Source organism: Hirundo rustica, chromosome 6 (assembly GCF_015227805.2).
Source record: "Hirundo rustica isolate bHirRus1 chromosome 6, bHirRus1.pri.v3, whole genome shotgun sequence".
NCBI lineage: Eukaryota > Metazoa > Chordata > Aves > Passeriformes > Hirundinidae > Hirundo > Hirundo rustica.
In genome coordinates this window covers 55,610,202-55,637,563 of record NC_053455.1, presented here as the reverse complement: position 1 = coordinate 55,637,563, position 27,362 = coordinate 55,610,202, and the positions used below count along the sequence as shown (strand labels likewise).

At 38.6% G+C, this 27,362-nt stretch overlaps 1 long non-coding RNA gene across 9 annotated transcripts in view; it reads left to right on the top strand.

Moving 5' to 3' along the window:
- Positions 1-27,362, top strand: part of LOC120754203 (uncharacterized) — a 72,768-nt gene that overhangs the window by 22,956 nt on the left and 22,450 nt on the right. For 8 of the 9 annotated variants that reach the window (XR_009207934.1, XR_009207933.1, XR_005701349.1 and 5 more), the window contains one exon: positions 19,267-19,444. This is a non-coding gene — a long non-coding RNA (uncharacterized LOC120754203). Of the gene's footprint in view, positions 1-18,244; positions 18,348-19,266; positions 19,445-27,362 lie in introns of those variants that run through there. The other variant, XR_005701351.1, reaches the window with a different exon arrangement.

The following is a 27,362-nucleotide window of genomic DNA, read 5'->3' as shown; positions in this document are numbered from 1 at the left end:
CCAATTTACTTTTGTTGACAGCTCTCGAGGCCTGAGGCAGTGAGGTGTCCTTGAGTTTCAGGCCTAGAGAGGAATGGTTTTGTCTGAATAAAATGGGAGAACATCAGCTGACAGGCCATGGAGTTTTAGTTATACACTAAAGTAGTACAGGATCTGAAAAATATAAAAGCTAAATCCTAAGGCATCACCTGTAGTTAGTTGGATCATTTGCTATTTTAAGGTTCTTGTTGCCTAAGTGAGTGGCAGTGTAGAAACCACTTCCCCTCCATAAGAGAGTAGTATTTAATGTCCTCGCTGAAGCATTGGGATGGTGCATTCAGAGGGGAGGGAGCTGCTTCAAAAGCAAGGTACCAATCCACATTTCCGCTGTACTGTGGGAGAGGCATTGTGTTATTGGATGTACCAAGCGAGTTTGGATCCCTCTGAATTCTGTATGTAAAAAAAATATTCTGTGCTTTACAGTCAAGTTCAAATGAACAAACTTTAGCTTGAAATATCTCTCTGCTAATTCTTTTACTGGATGAGAATAGTCGTGGCACGCTTGCAGTCCCATACCAAAACAAATTTTCTTATGGAAGTTGAGGTACATCTTGAATACTTCATGAGCTTATTATTTATTTATGATGGTTATGGTTTCATTAAAAATGGCACTACCTACTGGGTAGCACAACTATGCTTTTAACAGTTTTTATCAGGTTGTTAAAATTACACAGATGATGAATATTTCAAGAGTGAGAAAGAGCAAAGCATTTAAAAAACTACATTGGTTGGAGACTCTTACGCTGCTTAAAATGGCAATACCTGCTAATTTGTGTAAATAACTAAAACTGCTTATTAAGAAGGGGAAATTAAATTTTCCTAAAGGAATTCCAGCAAGTCAGAAAAGTGACTTGTTTGAAATGCCAAATCAGTGTTAGGAGATCATTTTAGTCTGCACTGGACATAGCAAAATGAATGTTTCAAAGGAGCAGATCTAATCAGAGGGAAAACTAAATATCTTAATGATTAAGTTACCCTTCCCTCCAACCCCAATCAATAATGTGATTCACGTACATTGGTAAAAAATATTGAGTTATAGGTATGGATAGTTTATTTGTTATTCATTGTATCCGATTGTATTTGTAATTGGTTGTAATTATAACATGAATTTTTATTCATGAATTTGCTTAGTGTAGTTTTAAGGATTTCCACTTGGTGGAGCTTTATGATTGAATTTTTAATATATAAAATTCTAAATATTTGTGATTCAGACTTAATAACTTCTCCACTGTAATGAAAAAAATAAACTTGAGAAAATGAAGTGAAGAGTAAATGTTAGGGATTTATTGTTCCCTTTCATTTGGCTCTTGGATCAAAGCATGATTCTTTTACAAGGTATCATTATGCTACTTGAGACATCATTTAATACAGTAAGATTTAATAATTTGAAAACAGGGTGGCATAATAGCTCTAATAGGTACTGATAGGTATATTTGATTCCCAAGCTAGTAAATACGTGTATAGGTATACATATATATTTAAGAAAACCTCCAGCATTCTTAGTTAATCTAGTGAAATAACGTAAAATTATCTTTTATTCTTACTGTATAGGGGTTTATTAAATTCTTAAGGATACTAAAGAATTTTAGAAATTACTTTGTCAGAATAAAATGCCTGAAAAGATAGAAGGGTTCTCACTAGAATGTAAGAAGGAACAATGTGTACGGTTTCTGTCCCGAGAAGGTCACAGAACCAGATTGGACAATCCTGAGGACTGGACCAAGTATCTTTTAGAGACCGCCTTCAACCTATATGATTTTGTGACTCTGTAAAGAAAATTTTTACCTGTGAATTGTGATGGCCACTAACGTATGGCCATTAACTTGATGGCCTCAGGTTTTGGGGTGATTGATTAGTTCAGTGGAAGATTTTGGAACATGTAGCATTTTGACAGCACTGAGGAAGACTGGGTAATAATCAGTTTGTAAATGAAGAGAGGGTTGTCTTCCGGGAACAATTAATATGCAATATATGATAGCATTGCTTTACCCATCATCAAAATATATCTGCATATAGCAACGTTTATATATATGTGCATATAGCAACATTTCAACAGCTATGGTAGGTAATGAACAAGGTCGTCCACACATCTTTGCAACCTACATGAGAATTGCTGTGGGAGATTTCAGTTCCTCCTTAAGTAAATTATAGATAATTTGAAAAGAATGTTACTGCTTACATCTTTCCAGGCTTCCCATCAACTTTTCCCATTTTCTGAGAGACGCTTCCACTCCTTGTGTTTCTGATTCAGCTCGGTCTCTCATTCCCCAGACTTGTGAGTTGTTACCATGTCTTCTCAGAATTTAATATTATTTTTCTCAGATAGTGTTTTGGATTATTTTTAATATTAGCAGTATAAATAAAAAATATTACTTTTTTCACTGTGACTTACCAGCAAAAAGACAAAGGAAAATTTAACGTTCTGCAAAACTTAAGTATAAATCTGATGAGATATTCTATTTGTTTTCCTTTTCCTTGCTTGTCTCTAAGGCAGTCAGAATTTATATGTATATATCCAAGAATTTAAATTAAAAACCCAAACAAATGAGCAAAACCACCCTCCCCCAAAAAATACCCCTCAAAAAACCCCAACCAAACAAAAAAAACCAAACAGAAATAAACATATTTGGGTTGTTCTTGTCTCAATCTTTCAAAATTACTGATTGCTGTTTCCAAATATTCTTGGCTTTAAAATCTGAAGTAATATATTGGGGTGGAGGGATAATAATTATAAGCATTTAATTCCTGCTTTAGAATAATAATAATTTTCAATTGTGTGATAGAAAAGGTCTGCTGCAAACATGAGAAATCTGTGCCACAGGTAGCGGACCTCCCCCAAATCCTGGGTGGGTAGGAAAATGTCTTGGCAGGTTGAGAGAGAACCTGAATGTCTGACAGCCATTGTCTGAATGTCACACAGCGATTGAGCAAACCAAAAAGGAAACCAGGTCATGTTGGCTGGGGCTGTGCTCGGTGCCACCCAGATGCAGTTTGACTGTCTTTGGAAGAAATCCCTTTGGATCCCTCGGGCAAAGCTGTCGCGCTCCTGAAGAGCCCTGCTGGGGAATCACGGTGATGCCTGGACCTTCCCATGCCTTCAGGTGCCCACAGTGCAAAGCAGAATAAACTGCTGCACTGCCTTTCCCCCCACATCAGCTAGAATGGGTGCCCCCTTCCCCTTCCCCTTCCCCTTCCCCTTCCCCTTCCCCTTCCCCTTCCCCTTCCCCTTCCCCTTCCCCTTCCCCTTCCCCTTCCCCTTCCCCTTCCCCTTCCCCTTCCCCTTCCCCTTCCCTTCCCCTTCCCCTTCCCCTTCCCTTCCCCTTCCCCTTCCCCTTCCCCTTCCCCTTCCCCTTCCCCTTCCCCTTCCCCTTCCCCTTCCCCTTCCCCTTCCCCTTCCCCTTCCCTTCCCCTTCCCCTTCCCCTTCCCCTTCCCCTTCCCCTTCCCCTTCCCCCTTTAATGTTATCTTGCCTTCCAACTTTACCAGTCCAGGATGCAGGAAGAGAAAAAGGTATAAGTGGAATAGCTGACAAAGGGGTTCCTGAGGGAAGATATTTAGAGAAATAAATAGCTTTTGAGGCTAAACTTCTGTTTATAAAATATACATCTATAGGACATGTGATGTTACATATGTCTATATGTAAGCATGTAGTTTAAGACACAGACAAACAATTTATAGACGTTGTAATTAAAAGGCATTGCCGGGGTGATCTGTGGGAGATAAAAACAACTTTCTGATCTTTCTCTGCCCTCCTCAAACTTCTGAATGCTTTAAAGATACACAAGTGTGATTCTTCCCCAGGCATTGTTAACATGGTTAATGCGCCGGCAGTTTTGCTGGCTGTATAAATAGGGACTGGTTTGTCCAAAATTTTTACTATTTTAGAAATTATTACAGGTACTGAGTACTGCTCAAGGGACAAAAATCTACTACCACTCAATGTATCATACCAACCAGCTTCCCCAAAACTTTTGAAGTTATTGGTTGCTGACCTGTGAACTGAGAATAACCAAAGAAGGGTGTTTGCAAAAAGATGTTTCTTCTCAGCTGTGTTGTTTTTCATGCAGGTATTGAACTACTGGAATTATTCCCTATGAGAGCTGTGGGAAGACAGGGATAGTGTTAAAGGCAATCCTGCCTCCCATACATTGCAGCTGTGTTAACTACCCAATAGTGGGAACAGCCCTGCCCTTCCAGCTGTGGGTGTGATAAAAGAGTGAGTTAGCTGGTAGAGGACTTAGTTGGAGTCTGGTGGCTGTGCTGTGAGGAGGAAGGGACAGGAGGTGGGGTGAGGGACAGAAAGGGTAAGACATCGTACAAGGGACAGACAGGGTTAGGTGGCCGTGCCAGGGACAGGAAGCAGCGAGCTGGAACTACAGAAGGAGGAGAGGAGAGAAAGGGACAGAGCTGTGTGGAGCTGCCTGTGGGAGGCTACATAGAAAAGGTATGAAAGCATTTCAGATAACAAGGTGCTGGTGCTTGGAGCCCCCCGAAATTTTTAAAGAGGCACTTTGAGTGACGTGGCCATTTCAATGACAACAGAGAGCAGAGAAGAATCCCCATGTTCTGGAGTTTTAACTTCTGTGATGCCCTGAAGCATGGTCCAGCTCAATTTTCTAGTTGGGAGAGAGTAAAAATGGAATTCAAGCAGTCTAGGGGTGTATGTGATCCTTGCAGATGTGAAACCATGATCAGAGAAGTAACCATGCACAGATTGTTTTGAGTATCTGCTTAATACACTGTGAGCAGTTTCCCAGTGAAGGTTGCTGGGGAATTACTATTTCCTGCTGATTTCCCTGGCTCCAAATTTGTGCCCTGAAAGAGTTTCTGGCAGCATTAGTGTGGACTTTGCCTCTTCATTACTGGTGTGTATGTGTAATAGCTTCTGAAGCTACTGCCAGAACAGCTATTCCAATAGCTTCTAGATTCTATTGGGTGCAATATGGAGCATTTAAGCGGGATTTTGCCGGAAGAAGTCACTAGATGAGATGTGCAGACCAATATTTGGGATCCGGTCTTTCTCCTGGGATATGTGTAACTTGGGCAATCATGGGGAAGTGGTTCTATGTGTGAACGGGGCAGTACTGCCTGTCTTGAATATTTTGGGGTTTTAATCAAAATCATTAGACTCACCTGAAATTATAAATATATCACTGCCTTCTATTTTGGATTTAGCCTTTCCTGCTGTGTAGGCTTTTGGTTTGTGTCTAAGATTCAAAGATGAGTCTTGATGAGCTCATCACCTGTGTTCTTGGCTGGAATAGAGTCAATTTTCTTCATAGTGGCTTGCTTAGGGCTGTACTTTGGATTTTGTGCTTGAAATAGTTTTGATAATACTGGGGAATTTTTGTTACTGGGCAGATTTTACACAAAGTCAAGGCGTTTTCTGCCTCTTACCCACGCCACTAGTGAGGAGCAGGGGGAGCACAAGGAGGTAGGAGGGGGCATTGCCAGGACTGCTGACCATAACCAACCCAGGGATATTCCAGACCTTATGGCCTCATGCTCAGCATATGAACTGGGGGGAAGAAAAAGTTGGGGGGGGGTGGGCAAATTCAGAGTGATGGCACTTGTCTTCCCAAGTTATACTAATGGATGATGGAGCCCTGTCTTTTCTGGGAAGGGTTGAACACCTACCCACCCCTGGGAAATAGCAAATGTGTTCTTTGCTTTAATTTCCTTGTGGGTGTGGGTTTTGCTTTACCTTTAAAACTGTGTTTATCTCAACCTTTGGGTTTTCTCATTTAATTTTATTCTCTTCCTTTTTTAATTTTCTCCCTTTCCCACTTAGGGGTGAGTCAGCAAGTGACACCCTGGGGTTTGGTTATTTGAAGTAAAACCACCACAACACCCTGAGTTTATGAAAATGAAGATGACTGGTGTTGTCTTTAACTCTGCTTCATTACTTAGTCTACTTCTTTTCCCAGTCCTTTCCCTATTCCTTTTTGCTTTTGGGGTGTAGTGGTTTTTTTGGTTGGTTGGTTGTGGTGGTTTTGTTGTGTCTTTTTTTTTTTTTTTTTCTCAATTCCAGATTCTTTTTTGATAGAGAGGAATTAGGGTGTTGCACTTTGGCTGTACTTGTGCCTAGTCAGCACTGCTGCAGTTCTTGGTCAGATGACATAGAGGGGGATGCTGCTGCAGCTGCTGCCTGCACTTGGTGTATTTGTTTCAAAGTGGGGAAACTGCTGTGCCAGGACTTTGCTGCCTACAGCTGCTACCTCAAAAAATGCACACCCAGCCATAATACTCTGCAAAATGCTAAGAAATTGGTGTACCTGCCTGTAGGAGAAGGGAATACAGGTGACCTTGTTCCTGGTAAGTAACAGCCGTGTTAATTACCCAATTCAGCCTTGCCCCTGATGAGTCACAGCTGGATCCAATAAAGATAAGTGTGATAAAAGGGAGTGGGTTAGCAGGGGAAGGTCATGAAGAAGAAGGATCCTGGGGAGGGAGAATCACTGCTGTGAGGTCAGTCTGGGGCTGCAGTCAGAGCCTGGTGTTGGAACCTGCAGTCACAGTCTAGCTGGGTAAAAGCCTGCAGTCACAGTCTGCAAACTGATCCCCGCAGTCAGAGTTCAGCAGGAAATAACCAGCAGTCAGAGGCTGCAAGGGAAACCTACAGCAGGAGCTTGCTGCAGCCAGAGTCAGAGACTGGTTGGAGTCAGGATGGCTGAGCTGTAAGGAGGAATAAACCAGGGCCCTTTTCGTGCTGTGATAAACAAGGAGTCTGTGTCTCGGCTCATTTCGACCCTCTAACAAGACGGCTGCTGCAACACCTGTCCACAAATAGGGATATTTCTGGGGAGTTGCAGTGCAGCACCCTATTGTTTGGTATAAAGGCAGAAGCTGGGCACTGTCCTTCAGTTTGGCAGACCTTTGAGGCAGCGGCACCAGCAGTAACAAAGGCAAGCTGGCAATACTATGAGCTGGGCTTTAGCCTGCCTTCGATAGAGCAGAAGGTGGGCTGCAGTGACACAACAGAAGGACAAGGGAAAGACAAATCTCAGTGCATCACTTGAGTTAATTCTGCAGAATGCTGCGTGAGTGGGAAGGCAGCTGGATAGGTTATTAGGAATGATCTACAAGCCTTAAACTGAGTCTGAGAGCAGAGGTAAGAGCACCTGTATCTGAAGACTTGAGAAATGCCAAGCTCTGGTTTTGGTGGCCTGATGTTATACTAGCCCCAGTTACCAAGCCTACAGGTGTCCTGTTTGCTTAACACAGAAGCTGTGTTGGTTGTTCACTTATTTTTTTCATTGTAAATGAAGAATTGCCATAGCAACTATGTGGTATGCAGTGCACATTTTTTGATATTCTAAGGTTGATTATTTAACGGTGATATGAAAACTGAAGAGTCTCTTTGCTCTTCAGACAATGGAGCAAAATTCCTGTAAATAAAACTACTACCTCGTTTTTACATTATTTTCCTGCATAGTGGTACCTTGACTTTTCTTTAATTTCCTAATTTGTTTCATGTATAACTCTTTGCTTATTTCTATTACTCTTAATCAACCAGTTAGGAAAGAAGTCATGATCTGGGATTTTTACTGGAGTTCTATTGTTACTGGCTGCAGCTAAAGAGATTTAAAATATTTAATGAAAAATATGCAACTGAAAAGTGGGATTGCTTAATAAGAATTTCAGAAATTAACAGCAGCCACATCATAAATCAGTGCTTTTTTATTTTAGTGAAATTCCCTATTATTTTGGACAGCGTTTGCTTTCTTGTGTTACTGCAGTTTCACTTTTTATCAAAAACAGAAGTTAAATGAGCAAGAGCAATTTCATCTACATAAGTTTTTCTAAACTCAGAGGTGTATTTGAAGGCTTCATAACTTAATATAAATTATGGTTCACATATAATCTAAGATTAACTTATTTAAATACTTACAATAAGTTAACATTGATCCATAGAGAAAGTTGAGGGAGAAATTGTCTGATGTTGATGAGCTATTAAAACCCTTCTGTGTGAGCTTCGTGTTGAAATATATATATACATATGTATATATTTAATTTAGTTGTACTGGAGCAGAGAATGCAGTCTGGACACATTAATTTTTTAATGTAATTTGCTTTCAATTGCTGCATTTTTGTTCTTAAGAAATGACTCATTCTGAGGTTTGGCTTGCTCATTTTGTTGGAGATTCCATAAAATGTGTGAACATTTCAAACTTTGAGAATAAATGGAGAAAGAGGACGCAGAGGTTGAACCCTTGCACAGACCATCTGTCAGAAGGGCTTCCCTGGGCTCCTGTCCCAGGAAAACACAATGACTGCTGCTTTAAGTAGATTTGCAGGAGACAGAGACTGGGTGATAGTGTAGAGGAGAGAGCAGGGCAGCAATGCTGGTGACAGAGAATGGTACATCAGACCCAACTCCCAGTTTAGCACAAATGCTTTCCAATATCCCATGTAGTAGTAATGTTTTGGTAACATTGCTTTGGCATTCAACAAGTTTCAGCTCAAGTAAGTGTTAACCACTCAGCAAAAAAAAAAAAAAAAAAAATCTATATTTGAGGTTTCTAGACTAGATTTTTGTTTTTAAATGAGAAATGTTGCCTGTAGAATGCTTCTTTAGTGCCTTATTATCATCAAAACCAGAGGCTGCCCGATCTGCACAGACAGGAATGCCTATAAATGTTAACAAATAAAGCATCTCTGAGGTCAGGGAGAAGTATCGCATGATTTAGAGTTAAGAATAGTCATAGGAGGACGAGTTTCTAATTTGTGCTAATATAGTCAGCTTATGAAAAAATTGGGAAATTTTTATCTGCTGACTTGCAGTTTTCTGCTTTAGCGAGAGATTGCTCTTCCTCGTTTATGGGGGTTTTTTTCCCTTTCTGCATTTTCTTTCATACCTGTTTCATGTGCATACAGGACGTTGCAACACTGTGTTGCAATTTCATAGTTGAATTCAATACCATATACCATATATAAATATTATATATAAAAGAATGTAATATATAAAATATATATAATATATTTAAACACAAATCTTTATAAAATATAAATATAGACACGAGTAGATCATTGCAATTTTTAGGTATCAGTTTGAACCTACATGCTTAAAAAGAGTAAATTTGAATCTTCAGAAGTAGTAGTTTTAAGATCTTTTTTTCTTTCTGCTGCAGCATCTGTGCATTTCACAACTGAACAAGTAAAATATCTGATGTATAAAAGGTAGCATTTTTAACACCATGAATGAACTAATGCTTACCCAGCAGAACTGCAAGACATTTGGATACATAGGAGTTTGAGTTAATGATGTAGAAATTGTATATATGCACTGCCTGGAAATCAGGCTAAATGGCATTGAGTCAGCTTTTGCACAGAAACAGAAAGAAAATTAGTTTATTTTACAGATTTTGAGGTATTTTGTTAGCTGTAGTGCTTGTAGCTTAGAAAGCGTTAGTCAAAGAATTAAAGAAAAGTGTTTTGCATGTTACTAATGGAGAATTTTATTGTGTGCTTACAATGTTCCACTAAAGTCTATGTATAATTTGTTTTTCATATGTCATTTTTTCATGTTAAGTGAGAAGTTTTCTTAGGATAAACACAAACTAGAAGATCTGGTACACGAATTGTTGGTGCTGTAAAAGTCACATTGCTAATTGTATATGATACATTACTCTTACCTAGAATATCGAATGCATTACTAAAATAAGAATGTGACTTGCTGTGTCTTTACTAGGTATCTTTTTTCCTGCTTTCCTTGGTCAAGTTTTAGTCAGATAATTCCTAATTTCCATGGCTTTTTAATTCTGGGTATGAACAACAAAGTTTTTTCACTTCAGCTTTTTGTTCCTATTTAATGAAACGTAGATCTCATGTATTGGTGGCAGAACAAATTAATTATTTTCATAAATGATCAATTTTCTTGTTTTCCTTTTACATGTTTTGGACAAAGTACTGCAATTTGTCTCTTACAGCTAATGTATAATTTTTGTTGTGATATGAAAACGTAGAAATTGGAGTTTTCTTTAGAAACAGTAACATCTTGAATTGCAAGGCTGCTCAAATATGTATTATGATCTTACTTTATTGATGTGTTCCAGCCTTCATATGTAGTTGAGATTTTGTCTTTATTCTCTCGAAATTCTTTACTCATATGTAGAATTTTTCCAGGAATAGAGAAATTCCTGGGATTAGCTCTGTGTAGGGAGTAGAAGTGCATGACTTGGGAAGAGAGGAGAGGTTTATTTGGTTTCATTCTTGTGTTGTTAATAAACATAAGAAAGATTTTCATCCTCCTCTGATGGATTTTATGAGCTCACTCTGCTAGTCTGGAAGGAAATTAACTCACAGGGTGGTAAAACTGGAGAATATTGTTGTACTGAATATTACAGATGCTCAGATGAGGGAGCTATTGGCCTAGAGACGCGCTGGTACTTGAGAAAGCTTGGGAAAAGATTCTATTTAGAGACTACTCTGCTTATATGTCATTTTCTGTATTTATCTGACCTTTTGCTCATTCTTTATTACCAGGGCAATTTACATAAAATAGGATCTATGCCATTTATGAGTTCATGTGCTCCTGCTGCTTATTCTTCCCTTGAAGTTCTAATCCTTTGTGGCATTTCACCCCAAAGCACTTTACAGTAATTGCTAATTGATATAAAAGGATCACTTCATCCACCCCTGACATGTAGCACCTCGGTATTGAAACCCAGAAGCTGTTTAACAGTGAGCACTGAGGACTGCATAACGTTTTTAGGAGAGGAAAAGATAGCCCATCAACCTGAAAATGGACAGGTTATTTACATAGTTAGGAATTAGCTGAAATATCCATTTCAGGACTGCATTAGGACATCAGGGTTCATATTCCTGGGCTTGAGAAAAGAGACCCATGCTCACAAGAAGAGGACAAAATGGTTACATTATATTTTATTCAGAAACTAGCACCTCTGGAAATTTATTACTCTTGGACTTCAGTATATTTTCCCATAGCTTGTGAAGTGATTCAGCAGAGACTTAGAGGAAAGTCTTTTGCTTTACGGGATCACTATTTCAGCATACTGTGGCTCTGAGAGTCCTCAGGACACAGTTGCCACCTTGGCTTGTAAATAGCAGCATTGTGGAGTCAGGTGAAGGAATGCCTGTAAAGAAAGGTTGTTTTACACAGCCTTGGGCTGGGAATGGCAGCTAAAAAGGGAAGCTCAGGAAAATCCTCCCGAAGTCCTCTGGGCATAATGTGTGCTTTCCAAAGCTTAGCCTTGTAGTGTGGCTGCCCATGGCTGCCCAGGAGCTGCATCTGTCTAAGAGGTACACAGGTGATTTTTAATTTATTGACATAGGCCATAAAGAGAGAGAACACAGAACAGGCCTGGCACGCTATCAAAAGATCTGCTTGAAAAAACAGGAGAAAACAGCCGTGGCAAGTGCAGCAGATTTGCTAAGATGTGGATTCATAACTGAGGTTGATGTAGATGCTGCTACTTAAAATAAGGAGATAGCTGTCTTTCATGGTGTACCCTCTGGCTGCTCTCATGGCTGCATGACAGGTTTGATAGCACATTTGCCCCACTTGTTGGATTCAGTATTATTTATGCCTATATTACCTGTGTACTCCTGAGTGATTTCATTAATTTGCTGTATAACTATGTAGCAGTCAGTGGCATTTAATTTATTTTACTGATTTATGTCTACCATTTAAAAAAGAAAGCCTGTACAAAGCTTTGAGTGACATGATGGTAATTAAATTTTAAATAACTATAAATTAAAATATAACTGCAAGTTAAAGTTAACTATCAGTTAAAAATAAACTTCACAAGCCGGCAGTCTTTGCTATTCAGAGAGGTGGTAATTTATCAGCAGTCAATCTGCAGAAGCTGATTGGATCTCAAATGGTACTTGAAACCTATCAAACTGGATAACTTCAAGGGGTTTCTACTTCTTACAACTTTCATATCCTCTTGGTCTGAAATTACCAGAGTCCTAGGCATATTTGGGATGCCCAGTTCTTAAGGACAAGTCTCTTAAACACAGTCCATGAAGTGTAGAAGTGGTAGTCAAACACAAGGAGAAAACATTTTCCTTCAACTAAGTTAGATATTTATAATTAATAGATTAAGTTCTCCCAGTAAGTGACTCATGCACATTATAGCACATTTGTCACACACTCAGTGTTTATAATGTTGAAAATTCTTGTTAAAGCAGGAGTCAGCTGTAAGCCATTTCTTTTAAAAGTGAAAATCTTATCCTGTGCTTGGAACCAAAGTTATGTGACCCTGCTAGAAAAGCTTTGCTTTAGAAAGACTGTTTTCTGAGGAAGCTGAAGAAAGCAGGGAACTTTTTTCTATTTTATACCGGTCTAAGAATAAAGTGAAGGTTTCTTGACCTTTAAGTGAAGTTTGACTATTAATTTATTAGGATTATTTCAAGTTACTCCTCAATTCTTATATCCTAAATCTAAGAGATGAATGGTTCCAGGGAGAAAAATATTGCAAATGCATTAAAAGAGACGTAATGTCACGAAGGGAAAATAGCAACTTATGCCTATACTTTTTTTCAGGGACCTCAGGATTTCTCTGATTTTTTTTGCCTGTTGGGGATGTACATTGTGATGTCTTTTTCTGGTTCATCTTATGCACCACAGCAGGACAATTAAATTCAGTGTCCTGGTGTGGTCAGGAAGGCGGGACCATGAGGAAAGAGTCAGCAGTTGAATCAAAGTGGCTATATCCACCAACTAAAATCAGGAAAATGCTCTGGTTTAGAGAGAAAGGAGAACCCTCGAGTAAATAGTAAATGCACTTCATTGTTGGTGGCACTTTCACAGATAGAAAAGCTTAGTGCTCAGAAAACATCAGACTGTAGAAACCGAGGCTGGGTTTACAAATCTCAGTTGTTACTTTTTCCTGGTCTGTTTGTTGTAGTCCAAGTTTAGGGAGCTACTGCCTGACAATACCAGTATGTTATCAAATATATTCAAGACTTTTATAGCTTTGTTGCATAAAACAACAGCTTCTTTTTCTCTGGGATGATTGTGTTTTGAGCTGGAGGTGGAAAGATAGATGGTATGTGAGTGCCAAACAGTAAGTCTGGAAAGCTGACTTTTTATCTGTCCCAGTCACTGGTCAGATTGGAGGTATCCATTTTTTAGTTTTCATCCTATGTTTAGAAGATATCCTACTACTTTGTTCTTGACAAATGAACTATTTAATGGTCACCCAGTAATGACGTGTAAATATTTCAAATGGGAAAACTTACATTTCGTGGAATGGTAACATTGTTTTATTGTAAGTTTGATTAAAGTGGTGTGGATCACACAGTACCTTTTGCAAAGATTAGTTTTTCATGTGAAACGCTTAGCCAGGTTATTCAGTGTGAAATTAATTTTGAGCAGTGTGAAACACTGATGCTTTTTACCTGATTGTTTACATGATGCTGTATCACTTATAAACAGTGAAAGTGGTGATATTTGCTTTGTTGCAGAAAGGCTTATTCTGTTTCTCTTTTGCTTTTAGCTTCTACACTCTTCCCCACCCCACCCCCCATTGTTTTTAAAGCAACAATATTTATGTTGAGTTTCAGGTGTCTGTTTGGCCAGAAATCCCATGGGAAAGCTGTGAAGTCCTTCAAGCTTCCAGTCTTCACAAAATCATTGTCCAAAAGAAAAGAAACTCAGATCAGAAAGGCAGGAATTTGCTGAAGAGGTTGCTGGTGGGTCTTCTTCCATTAGGAAATATTAATTTCAGTTCCTTGTGTGACTGAGCTACCACGTGTTCATATTTTGAAGGTTTGCACAAAATGTAATAGCTGTTTCAATTCCTTCTGAGCAGATGGATATTTCTGAATCGTAAAGACAGCCACTTATCACTCAGTCTGGACCTGATGGGGAAAAACCAAGGTTTCCCTCTTGATAAGAAATAGTCAGGGAGAATGGAGAGTGCAGAGTTGGACATATCTTACTACAGCAGAGGGTAAGCTGAGGCATGTTGATTTGCAGTCTGTAAAAACCACCTGGTTGGCAACTTAGAAATCCATTGGCAGTTCTGCTACACCTGCAGTATTTCTTCTGTTTCAGCTATAGTCTTAAATAACTGATGGAGTCCTTTTAAGCCTGAACTGTAACAAAGAAACCTTGACATATAAAAAATTGTTTGTAATAAACACATTTTACGCATCAATTTCTTTACATAAAATCACTGATTTTTAAAATCAGAAATGGGTTGTGATGGTGCTCTCCGAGTTCTTAAATATACATAGAATATCATCGCTTTTCACTGACTTCAAAAATTATAAAAGATCAGTAGGGGCATGAGATGGTCCAGACTGAAATTCTTTTGCACTATCTTCAGATTTTTTGAATAGTGTGAACTCACACCAAACACTGTGGGGTAAGTTACTCAACAGAACTGCAAAAAAGCTTTTCTCTGGTGGCCTTTAGACACTCTGTTTACGTTCTCTTATTATACACATGTATAATATATGTCCCCTGCGCACATGAAGGATTTTTCCTCCTTCCATTGCATGATTGACTCACTGAGGTGTAGATGTTACTTTTTTCTTTCAGCATCAGTGGCATGCAACAATTAGCTGCAGTTAGTCACACCTCAACGTTTCTAAAGTTCTTTTAGATACTTCAGTAAAATTTAGGCTTAGCCGACGAGCAGTTGGATTTCCAGATGGTTGAGGTGCTTTAGTGTTGGAGTTAGATTCAGATGTTATGTTCAGGCCCAAAATGTGGGGCATTATTTTCTTGGCATCATGATGACAATTTTTCATAGTTTACAGGTTTAATTGAAGGTCTTCTGGATGCTTGAATAATCTGCAGATAGAAGAATGAATTAAAATAATACCACAGAATCATATTTGCTTATCAACAATGCTGCATGTGACGGCATTTTTCTGGTTGTGACACAACAGAATCTGGAAGTCTTGTGTTCTGTGTGGGCACTTTGATGCTGCCTTTTCTTCATAAAAGTCATAAATTAGGCTGCTCTCCCACACAATAATTTCTTGGAACATGTGCTTTCTGAAGCTTTTTCTACAGTTTTTGATCACTTAGCACCATTGGTGTAATTCAGGTACAGCAGGAGTAGAAATAATTTCGTGGTAGAGGTTTAGCACTCAATATATTAATAGACCATGGAAGAGAAAACCCAGTGATGTAAAAATTCACTGAGTGACCTCGAAAGTCAGTAACAGGGAATGTCAGCCTGTCTGATTGCATTATTAGAATGAGCTCATCCTTATTATGTGCACTCGAGTTCGACAAATGATTACTCATCTCTCAGGTGGTGTAATGCCCACTCACTGGACCTCAGTAAAAGTTTTCCTTAATATCTGTTCTAGAAATAAACTGTCAATGACTATTGCAGAAGCTCCAGGTTATTCACTTCTAATTACAGCCTCTGTGTGGAGCTTTTGGAACACAGGATTGATTTTTCTTCTCTTTCCCACCTTTTCTTTCCTCCTTTTATTGGTAAGTCTAACATGGAGTGAATCTGAGTCCAAAAAGAGCTGGAGTCAACAACATCTAGGAAAAGTAATACTGCTTTTACTGGCTTCTTTTCTCACACTTGTTAAGTGACTGAGGCAATTAAAGTAATATATTCCCTTCTGAATATGTAATTAAGTGTCCACTGCTGCAGATCTCCAAGTGACAGAGTTCCAAGTCAGCCTTAGATGCTTGTTGCTTGAGCGTGTCCTCAAAGGACCTTCTTTAGCCTTTTAAGGCTTTTAATTTTAGCTAGTTTTAATTTGATTTTGGTAGAATTAAGCAGCTGGACTCCAGAACCCCACACAAAGGAGCTTCATCCATTTTTTCATGATTTGTGATCTCTGAAAAAGTTCATTTGTCACTGGAAGATACATCAAAAGAATTTCTTGCTGATATTTTAAATAGCAATCAATATATATTTGTCATCTTGTCAAAGCATACCCATAGTGTTTGTCAGTTCTTATACTGTAATTGCAGTGTCTGGGTATTAGAAATCGTCTTTTTTTTTTTTTTCCTTAAGTAAAGAAATTTATTCTGTCTTTGATAGTGTGACGAGAGATCAGCTTGAAGTTTCAGTTGCCTTCTTGAACTCACATTTTACTAACTTTCATGCTGGTGGTACTTCCCTGCTCTGAGGATAGGCAGAGCTTCCTTTTCATGGCAAGTTCTTCCATTAGCTCTTTGGTTTGAATTAGTGATTGACCTTAGATTAACAGTGTTATGTGAACCCAAGCAAAATATTCCTTGGTTTAGCAGTGTTGTCCAAAATAGTAACTAAATAAAAGATGTGCTCAGAGATGGTAATGAAGGGAGCCCCTCTTCCTCTAGCAGATCGTAGCAACAGGTGATTGAGAAGAGGCAGCTCTCGCACACCTTCCAGGTGATCTGTGCAAAATGGGATCAAAGGAAAAGAAGGGGCTGCTGGACTATGTTCTGAAGTTCTGTATGTTTTCTCCCTGATCTAGCCCACAGATGCCTGCCTGTCTTTATTTAAGTGCATAATGATCCAAAGCCTTTGCAGTTGCTCCTTTTATGGTATTTCCTATTGACTTTGGAATCAGACACGGGGGAATGGTATTCTGTGGGGTTTTTTAAAATACATACATAATACAGTAAATGATAAATAGTGACAGCATTTCTTCACTTGACTGAAATTTATCATTAAACTTGGATAAGGCTTTAGTAACAGATAAATGACATTACAGTTGAAATCCTCTGATTTGGAAATTGTAAAAATAGAGAAAAATGCTTGAAAGCCAACAAATATGTGCAGAAGGCCCAACTAAGCAACAAAGCATAAAAACCATAGCATCATGGGTATCCTGAAAGAAAAGGACTTTTCTCACTGTCCTGCAAGCCCCATTATTAATTCAATTTGCGATTGATTTGGGAAAAGGCACAGGGAGGTTAAGAGTGTTATCCATTTACTTTTACAAATAACTTTTTACTTGTGTATTGCAATCCAAGAGGATAATATCTCCTTGTTAGTCAGTACAGTTCATGAAAGGCGAATTTTCACAGGAAAAATGCACTGCATATTGGTGTAAGTTATCTGGTAAGCTTTAGGCTTGCATGCTTGCTTTATATAGGAGAATCAAATTAGCTTCACTTTGTTTAATTTTTCAGCATTTGTGCCGTAGTTCTGACAGTGACTCTACTTTTCTTGTTATTTTAGTGTTTTGAGATTTGCAAAGGAAAACAACTTGGAAAGGACTGTGGACTCCTGAATGTAATAGCATATGGAGTTTTTGTTGGGGAAAAAAATCTAAGGTCACGTATAAATCTGTTAAGGAGATTTATGTCTTAATGTCTTATAAGTGGCTCATGTGGGTTTTAGAGTATATATGTTGTGTAGGTGACTGCTTTTATGTGCTTACTTGAATATTTTACATGCATATAACTTCACTGGGGAATATGAGTAATGTTATTGTGTTTCTTTAATGGCTGTCAGATGAATTAGTCTTTCAATTAATAACATATCATTGAGAACGTGAAAATAAATTTAGGCAGATGTAGTCTGATTAACTCACATACAATTATAAGTATGCGATAGGTTGTGAAAATTAGTACTGCTACAAAAGTAGACAAAATTTGGATCAAGAAATCTGTTTGTCCCGGATATAATGGCACGATTCTCATTTAAAGAATATTGCTCTTTATGTTGCATTGAAATTAATTTCCTTTTCGGACATCTGAAAGGTCTGACGTCTGAAATATCGGACTTTTTTTACAAGCAAGCACTTAATGCTAATTATTTGATATTTTTTAGGGAGACATTAACAAAACTAAAAAAAATGTGAATCCCTCTCCATAAGGATGCTACCCCTCTTAAAAGAAAATTCATGTGGTCACAATCAGAATTTTCCTTCAAATAGAAAATTTTTCTTCTTCCCCTGTTCTTTGCAGTGTTAAAAACCTATTCTAATTTTATTTTGGGAAATGAAGTATTTAAATAATTCAATACATTTTTCATTTCGGCTTTAGAGAATGATAAATAACAATTTACCAAAAATGTTATGGAGGGAGAAATGAGGCTTAAAAAAAAGAAGTTAATCATATCAGGGCAGCTCAGTATGATGAGAGAACAAATGACCAGCCTCCCTTTCGCAAACAAAACTGAATCATGGTAAGGAAATGAGGTTGCCAAGGCAGTGAAAAACAGAGCTGGAAACTTCTCTTCAAAGTCAAGTCACAAGTGGTGAGGCATTCAGAGCCTTTGGGAAATGGGGAGTCCATTGCACGTCTCTCTTAACAGACAGGGGCTGCAGCCTCCCAGCATTTCCTGGCAAAGGAGCCTCTGGTGTCTTCTGCACAAAGGACAGACTGTGCCCTCACTCCACAGGCTTTCACCAGTCGTGGCTGAGGTGCGTGAAATTTTGACTAACAGCGTGCAGTGACTGCTTCATGGCTCTAGGGAGGGTTTCCACTTGGGATGTTAAACCTGCCCCTGTGTAAGAGTGACAGTCACTTTGAGTGATGCGGTGTTGTGTACACAAAATACCTGGCTTTGAAGTTCAGGAAATTAGTAGAATATACCATGCTGATGATTTGCTGAGTAGTACTTTCTGCTTTCCATCTCCCTGAAATGTAAGTTTTGTTGAAAAAGCCTGCCTTATTTTTGTTTTTCACTATATTTAAGACTCCAGCTACTTACTGTGATCTTTTCCAGGGCATGAGTTAGTGAATAAGGGCTCTGCTCTTGACTGTACCACTGACCTTGAGGAGGGGGTGACTGGCAAGTTGCTATCTCAGCTCCCCTGTTTGCAGACAGGATTGATAAAAAATAGCTTTATGAAAATTACAAGTTCATTAACAAATAAAAGCTGTTGTGTAAATAGTCATTTGGTTGTTGTTTGATTTTTGTAAATCTTTTACAAAGTTAGAGGTATGAGAGAAAAGATTGTTAAATGTTATATTCAAGAGGAAGCTCCTTATTTCTTTCAGAACTCAGTCAATTGCCCCAGAACTGCAAAAAAAATCTATCGATATATGTGCCGACCTTTTTTGAGCTGTACAAGTTATTTTTGTATTTAGTACCTCTTTAAAACTCTCAGTGAAGTCTGTAAGGAAAAGAAATCCCCAGACTTATCCTTGGAGCAGTTCTAATTCTCTAACACCTCTTGTTTTGCTGTGACTTTTGGGATGGGGACACTGCCAAGCGCTGTGTCCTGTGGCTGGCCCTGCCTCTGCTTCTCTAGGAGCTGCAACTGCACTGCCAGAGTTCACAGAGGGGTCTTCAGCTGGATTTAGGAGGTGTTTTCACTTGTTTCCCCTTTCATGCAGGGCTGCCTTGCTGGATCATCTCTCAACAAGTGAATTTCGTTCTGGAGATAGAAGGCAATTGCTTTTTGGACACCACTGAAGTGTACCAGCACTTATTTCCTGACTTTTCTCACTGCTGTCTTTGATGGTGGCAGCACACCCGTGGTCACTGCTGTTCTCACTGGGTTGCTTTCTGAAGGTAAGGTGAGGCATTCACTACAAAAATGGCAGCAGTGGTGGAAAAGGTTAATGTGTAGGGATAGACTACCAGGAGGAGAGCGGGGAGAGAGCAGTGGTAAAGTAAAGCTATAGAATCTGCGCGCAGAATTGCGTCTTATTGTTGCTTAACCTGCTTCACTTACAGTTACCAAAAATAGCAAATACCTCATACCCAAGCTCATAATTTGAATAAATAAGGCTGACTTCAAATGGAATGGACCACGGAGCGGGTCCCAGGAGCAGGTGTGCAGGCTGACCTGAGGGGTGGGTACCTCTCACCCTCCCCTCCCCAGAGGCAGACAGGAGTGTTTAGGTGTGCTTAACCTCTCCTGCCACAGCTACTTCTGGGAAAAAGTGTTAGGGAAGGTTAGATGCTGGAGATAACATTGGCAAGCCCGGACTGTCCACTAGGACACCTGCTGTTGGAGCTGAGCTCATCAGCACCAGGGTGAAGTATTCCAGCCAGAAGGTGAGTTAATAAGGAAATGGGGCCCAAAGAGAAGGGCATCAATTTAACACAACTCTAGGATTTAAATAGGCTTGACTGAAATAATTTTCTTAGTTATGATTCAATTTTCTTAAGCCTGACTCTATGAAAAATTAAAAGCTTTAAATGTAGGAAGTATAAACTGCTAATATTGAAGAGAAATAACGTTTTTTTTCCTCAACACTTGTGCATGTTTTATACTTCCTCTTGCTCTTGGAATACCATAGCATGTGTTTTGTTATGCTTTTTTGCTGTAAAAATCTGTTAGTACTTTTATTTTCTTTCATCCCTCATACTTTTAAAAATTATTTTATGTGGGCTGAATATGTCTTTATTGGTTAAAATAAGTGTGTTCCTAAGCATTAAAGGAAAGCATGTCCAACGTGACCCTGAATGCCTATAACTTGTTGGCAGAAACTGTGACAATATATATTGCCTGAGGAGACACTCTCATTAAGAATCTGTTTCTTTCTTGCAAATAGATAAAATTTTTGGAAATCCAATTAGATTTGATGCTTTTTTCCTTTCCAATTAATTTTGTAACTGATATAAACCAGAATGAATTATGACTTTCTCAAAATCCCATACTTTTATAAAGTTAAAATAGGCTTCAAGAACAAATTAGTGCAGTGCAAAAATTAATACATGCGAAGTAATGTAAGCACATGGCACTTTTAATTTTTCAATGGCCTGGGGGTACTGTTATCTGGTCTTTTCTGGGAAATCACTCATCATGTTGCTATCGGGGAAAGAGAGAGCTGCAGCCCCCTTTCTGGGAGCAATCCAGTGCAGTATGGATATTAATTAAATTTATTAAACAAATAACACAGCGACTCAGGGAAGCAGGGGTCCATCTGCCAGCTCTGTAGATTGATCTCTGCAGAGACGCGAGTTGAATGGTAGTTAAAGCTAAGTTGCAGAGCTCAGCAGATGGGCTCTTGTCTCTAGTGGGGGGAGATTTGGTGGCGGTCCAACAGCTTTTTTCCCCCTCCAGGTTTTTGTTCCTTGCAACTGTGACTGAAGAAGCACTTCTCTGCCTTTTCTCAGCCTTGCCCCCCCTTTTGTTTATCTGAGCAATGTTTAAGTCTGAGTGATTTGTTAGAGAGGCAAGTCCCGGCTGATCTCATTTTGTGTATGTGATGTAAACCTCAAGCAGAAAATAATTAGGAAAATGTAATCCCATTGACTTTACACCCCACTTGTGTACACTGCTGCATCTCTGCCTGGTGCCTTGGAAAAAGAAAAGTCTAGTAATAGCACTACACTCACTACTCAAAATCATTGCCCATCATGCATACGTAGTTTAAAAAAACTTTGCTGGAAGGCTGTGTACAGAGTATGAAATGATTTCTTCCTGTAGGTCTAGGCTGTGGTGGTATTCTTTTGATTTCAATTTATTGTATTTCTTCCTGTTGTGTTCTCTGGTTCTTGAAAATATGTATCTTTCAAATTAATCTCTCTGCAATCTTCCTGTAAACTGGTATCATGCAAATACTGATCTAATGAATAGTTTGCTTTATGTGGGCCACCTAAAACCTATGGTGTTGTCTGTTGTGGATTAAAAGCCCTTGTAATTAATTATGCAATTAAGCTCTCTATTTATTATATATTTGCAGGTGGGTAGGTCTTTAATCAATTCATGAGAGTGATGGGTAATATCTGCTGTTGGAGACCAGTCATAATGCCACTTACATCCTTGGCAAAAGTCCCACAGACTGTAGTGGGAGCAAGACTGGCCTTAATGCTGCAGGGAATCCCGCTGGCTGTGGTTCAGAAAGCCTTCTGAGAAGGTTTTGTAATGTCTAATCAGAGTTTGACTATTCCTCAGCGAGTGCTTGCAATGGGAAAATCGCAGCCATACAAAAGTCAGCGCTCTCCGACAGCCAGCAATAATAAAGAGAGGATGAGCTACATGAGAGGATTCTGCTGTGTGTCACAAAAAGATTGCATTTATCTTTCCTGAATGGGAAAAAGTAGGCAAAATGGCTTCTGAACTTGGTGGGAACTTTGACAAAAACAAGGCCTAATGTATTTGGCTCTAATAAGGTGTGCTTTGCAGAATAAACAATGGAGAAATCTTGTCTGGATGGTAGTTTATGCTTTTGTAGTGCTCACTTGTTCCTCCAAATTTATTCTTTATTATTATTTTTTTATTATTATTATTTTCTTGAATTGGTCTTGGTTGAAAGAACAATATTAGTGTTTAACTTCAGGTATGAATATTACACTGGCTTAATCTAGAGAAAAATTTTTTTTTCCTTCTGTTTAGACCATGCTGACATTATTAACTTGAATTTTTCTCTTACTAGTGTAAACGCCGTAATTAGCTGATTTATTTTATTAGTGCTCTGCCAAACGGTATTCTGAACTCTAGGAAAGACATTAGTGTTCTGTGGCGCTCATGGTATTTTAAACGGAACCAATTTGTACAGAGCGGAATATATTATTTTCTGAGAGAAAATCTTGTTACTGATTTGTGATAGGTGAGTGTAGTAATTTATTTTTCTGGCTTGTTGGACTTGAAACTTCTCAGGGTTATGGAGCCTGTATTTGAATTTATAGACTGTTGCTTTATACTGGTGCTAATTTTGCTCTCTAATTTGAGTAGCTGTCTTAATACTTAAGGGAAGACTGACTCTTGTTCATGAAAAACTTATGGGTGGGATTGTCTCGAAGAAAATCTTGTGTTTACTTTTAGAATAAGATAGTGATCTCAGTACATTATGTAGGGTAGAAAAAATATGGTTGACATTTTATGAATTCCCACAAACTAGAAGGGAAAGGGCAGTTAAAGATGATGCATAAATTCTTTGCTGTGCTTAAAAGAACATTGCTTGAAATCACGTCTTTGAAATTATTCTTGCATGTTTTAGGACCAACAGAGGGGTTATGTAGTAGGGGTTGTGGTAAATGAATATCATTTACCTGAAGTATTCTATGTTGTTATATTTACTATGGGGGTTTAACCAGAGTATCCTTACATGAATAAAGCCTCCACCATGTTTCTGAGCCTTCTCTGACAGAGACTAAAGTACCAGCTACATGTTTAATTTTGCTCTCAAAGAGTGTCACTGTTAATTTGGATGGAAGTGTAGAGGTAGAAGCAAAGAATCCTCTGAAAGTAATCAGGAATTTTGCTTATACCGTGGGAAAAAATGCTTGTGATTTTAGCAGAATGTTCCTCAGGCTTAATTATTTCTAGCTTCTCTTGGGCTTCCATTTCTGCATTATTTCCTTCCCACGATGAATCCTGTGTTACACTGAAGAAGACAAATACCCTCTCAAAGTTAGCAGAAGCTTTCCTAGGAATGTCTCAGTGTTTCCTAAAAAAAACCACCAAACCAAAACTGTAATAATTTGAAAATTTAGAGCACCTTGGCACTGCAAAAATAAATCCAATAGTGTAAGAAGCTGATATTTACAGATGTTGTAAAATTTCTACTTTTGAAACTTTACCTGGACACAGCTGGTTTGCAGTGGATAGCAAGTGTATGGATTTGCTACAGTTCTCTCTGTCCTCCTTGAAATACTATTGATTCATTTATGTAATTACCAGTAAATGTGGGAGAAATTGAGGAACTCTAGAGCCTGGAAGTAGCCTAGACATGCCTTGTAAAATATATTAAGGATGATTATTTTTGCATTAATGTGAATAGTCTCTAATAACATGATGTATATTTAAAGAGGGCTTTGGCTTTATAATGCCAAGTGAAGTACACTTAGCTCTTTAATAGCACTTTCCAGTTGCAGGCTTTTAATGTTGACAGCTATATTTAGTACATTTGATATTCCATAGGGTGTTCTTAGAAGAAATGAACACATCTGATGGAACAAACTCCCGCTCCATGTTCAATTAGCAACAATACTGTGCAGTGGAGATTGGAACAGATAGGTTCTTAGATGTTTCTGGGGATATGTGTATCAGTGCTTAGGGACAACAGATCATTCTACTTAACTTTGAACTCTGACTTTTACTCATAGCTGTCTTTTAATATTAATAGGGCATTCCATTTTGGCTTTGTATATTTCCGAAAAGATAAAGAATTTCAGTCTTTAACTTGGAACTCATTTCACTAGACTAGTAAAGGTATTAGACCTGTTCTAGCAGATAAATTACTGAGTATGTGGCTTAAGTCTATTCAGGTAATTAATATTTTAGTGCAGGTATTATCATTTTGGAAATGTATACTGCTAATATTTAAACAAAAACTTAGGAAAAACATGTGGGCCACTGGCAGACAAATCTTTGGAAATCACCTGTACTCTTAATTGTTCCTGATTTCACAACACTGTGCTTTTACCAGATACACTAAATTTAACAAAATAAGTAATAAGTATCTATTAGGATTTGCACGCCCACAGTGGCATTTATCAGAACTCTAAACTATTTTTGTGTGTGTGGTCAGTCAGGAACATGCCAGGTTGCCCAGCACAAGGATTTAACACCTGGGGGATTGCTCACTGTGAGCCATTTAATACCTCGGGGACTGCTCAGAGCTATGAAACAAGTCCCTTTGTGCTCTGAGGCAGTGATGAAGTTCCCATGGGCTGCTGCATGTTCCCTGTTTTTCCTGGCAATGCAGCCCTCCTCAGGCCCTCTGTGGCCTGCCAGGCTGGGCTCTGTGGCTCCCAAAGCACAGCTTCAAAGATAAGGTCACTCCCCATGCTCCTTGCCTTTCCACTAGTCCAATGTCTCTATGAAAATATTCCATCCTAAATTTACCACTTCATCTTTGTAACAAACAGATTTAAAATAAGCCTTTACTCTCTCTCACTTCAGCAAGGCTCACTGTAGTGAGCCTTGTAGTCACAAATTTAAAATTCTGAAATTTGACTCTCTGAAGCTTGACTATTTCCAGAAAACGTCACTTGGTCTTCAGTCTTTTGGTATGATGCACAGCTTGAATAAAAGATGAGTGATGGGGTTTGATCCAGTTTCATACAGCCACCTTATATTCTGAGAGCAGTCAGATCAGATCTAGAGAAGCTTTTCACTGATGTACTGGGTGTGCTAAGCATAGCTCCTGTGCAGTGCAAACAAAATCCTAATTACTCCTGATGCCTCATTTTTAGTTTATCATCCTTTAGCCAACTGGAAATAGCAGTGCCATCTATCTAATGATATCTAAGGCTGTGTTGGCATCCTGAATCAAAATTATTACTGCACAGCTAGTTTTAAAACATTTTAACCAACAGCGTGAATGCACCTTTGGTCAAGAACACTTGACACCAAAGTAGCTCTGAACTTCTCAGCACATTTTCCTTAGCCTTCTCTTGGTTCAGCTTCACCTGACCTGAGCTACTCATGTGAGCTGTAATGTGTGCTAGCAGTGGTTTTCTCTCTGGCAAAGCCTACTTAGGGCTAAGTGCTGTCTTTATTTTCCTGGTCCTTTAGCCTGTTGAGCCTAGGTTTTCAGTTTCAGTGAGAACATCTCTATTCTCATATTTCCACAGCTTGGGGAGTAGTACTTGGTTATGTTTCGGATAACGATGGGTCATCTGATTAACTGTGTCCTTAAGGAAGCAAAGGAGGTGACTTTTTCAGAAAAGTATTTTGATTTGGGATAGGTGTCAATTTTGTGAGCCTTATGTCAGATTCACCATTCTCAAGTTTTGGGATCTTTTCAGTCTCTGCAGTTTCAGTAATCAACTATATTGTGCTTTCAGGGTGCAATACACATAGGCTGTTGATTTTGGGGTGTAGAGTGAGAAGACCACAACCAACACTCACGTGACATTTGTTTGCTCTAAGTTCTCATACAAATTTTCTGTCTGCGTGTGTATATACATACAGACATTTGCATGTATGCAAATATGCCACCTTTGTATATGCATACACACATACATACTCCTTAGGGGTACATGGATATGTGTATATAAATATATATTTACATATGTATGTGTACACGCACAGATTCCATTGTCTGTGGTTTGGGTGGGAGTAGACACCAGATCTGGGTGTCTTCGTGTCCAAAATCACCTTCAAGACTGAAGATGTAGAAAGACTAATGGCAGCCAACCATTTGGTGTTGAACAGTTCCCCACCAAATTTATTTATTTACTTCAATTAGACATTTTGCTGTTAGATATTGGGGAAGGGGTAAGAATTTTAGAAGAATATTCACACAGCTGTAGTTGATGATAATTTTATCTATTCAATAATCTTTTATCCCCAAACCCCTTAATTTTACTGTAACTTGTTCAGTGTCCTGTATAGATTGAGTAGACTATCTTAGAAAGACCAAGCCTCTGGCTGATAGAGATCATGATTTTAGATTTTAAAACCACTTTTCCCATTTCCTTTTTGCGGCTTTGGGCTCATTTTTATTACACATGTTGACTGAATGAAAACTTCCTACCCAGTGCAAGGCTCTTCCACTGCCTTTAAGTGACTGGATTGCAATGTACACAGTGAAGTTGCTAATGTCATTAGAGTTGTGTCCCTGCAGGCCAAACTAACATTGTTCTACTTCTAGAATCCAAATCCTTTTTTCTCTTATTTCCTTTATTTAACAGGGCATTGCCTTTGGGGAAAAGTCCATCTGCCACAATTTTTGTATGATTTTCATATGCCATTCACTTAAAAAAGATGGGAAATGTTACAGCACTTGTTCCTGAGATGCAGACACGCAGGCCCTTTTCTAAGTACAGTCTGTGTTGCCCAACTTTTTTTTGAAAAATATAAATGCTGTAAAGTGAATAATTCAAACCAGATTTGCATGTTAATCTGTTTTTAAATTAGTTTTTTTTCATGTCATAGATCTATGCATAATTCTCTAGAGGTTTCAAGCAAGACTGAACTGGGTCAGATTGGCTTGTATATTTTCTCTAAATAGGATGGAAATAAAATCTAGTAGTGAATTGATGATATTAATCATATGACTGCAGAATTGGAGCCATTATTGGACTCTTGAAGGCTTGTAAATCAATTTATAGGTTTCTATATGATCAGCCATGCTAGTGTACCCACTCAAAGGCATTTTTGTTACAATATTTAAGTCCTTCACAACCTCTTTTGCATTATGAAAGGTATGTAGCATTTGTGTTCGTGTACTTGGAGAAAAGTGGGAAAATGCATCTTAAAATAAAACCACTAAACTATGCATATGAGGACCTGGAATATCTTTATGCATAAATTTTATTGTTCTTCACATTGCCCACAGTTGTATATCTGAGCCTTTACATTTTCTGTGTTAACTATGTTTAAGTAGAAATGTTATATGTAACATATGTTATATGTTCTATTTGATTGGTGATCCTTCCCCTTGCTTTGTGGGAAGCTTTGGCTACCACTTTGAAGAAAGCAATGTATGTGGTGGTTAATGTGTGGTTAGTCCTCTTTTGAAAAGGTAAACTGCATATTTTTCCTACAGGGAAATGTACAGATGTGTTGGCTACTCCCCAGCCTGGC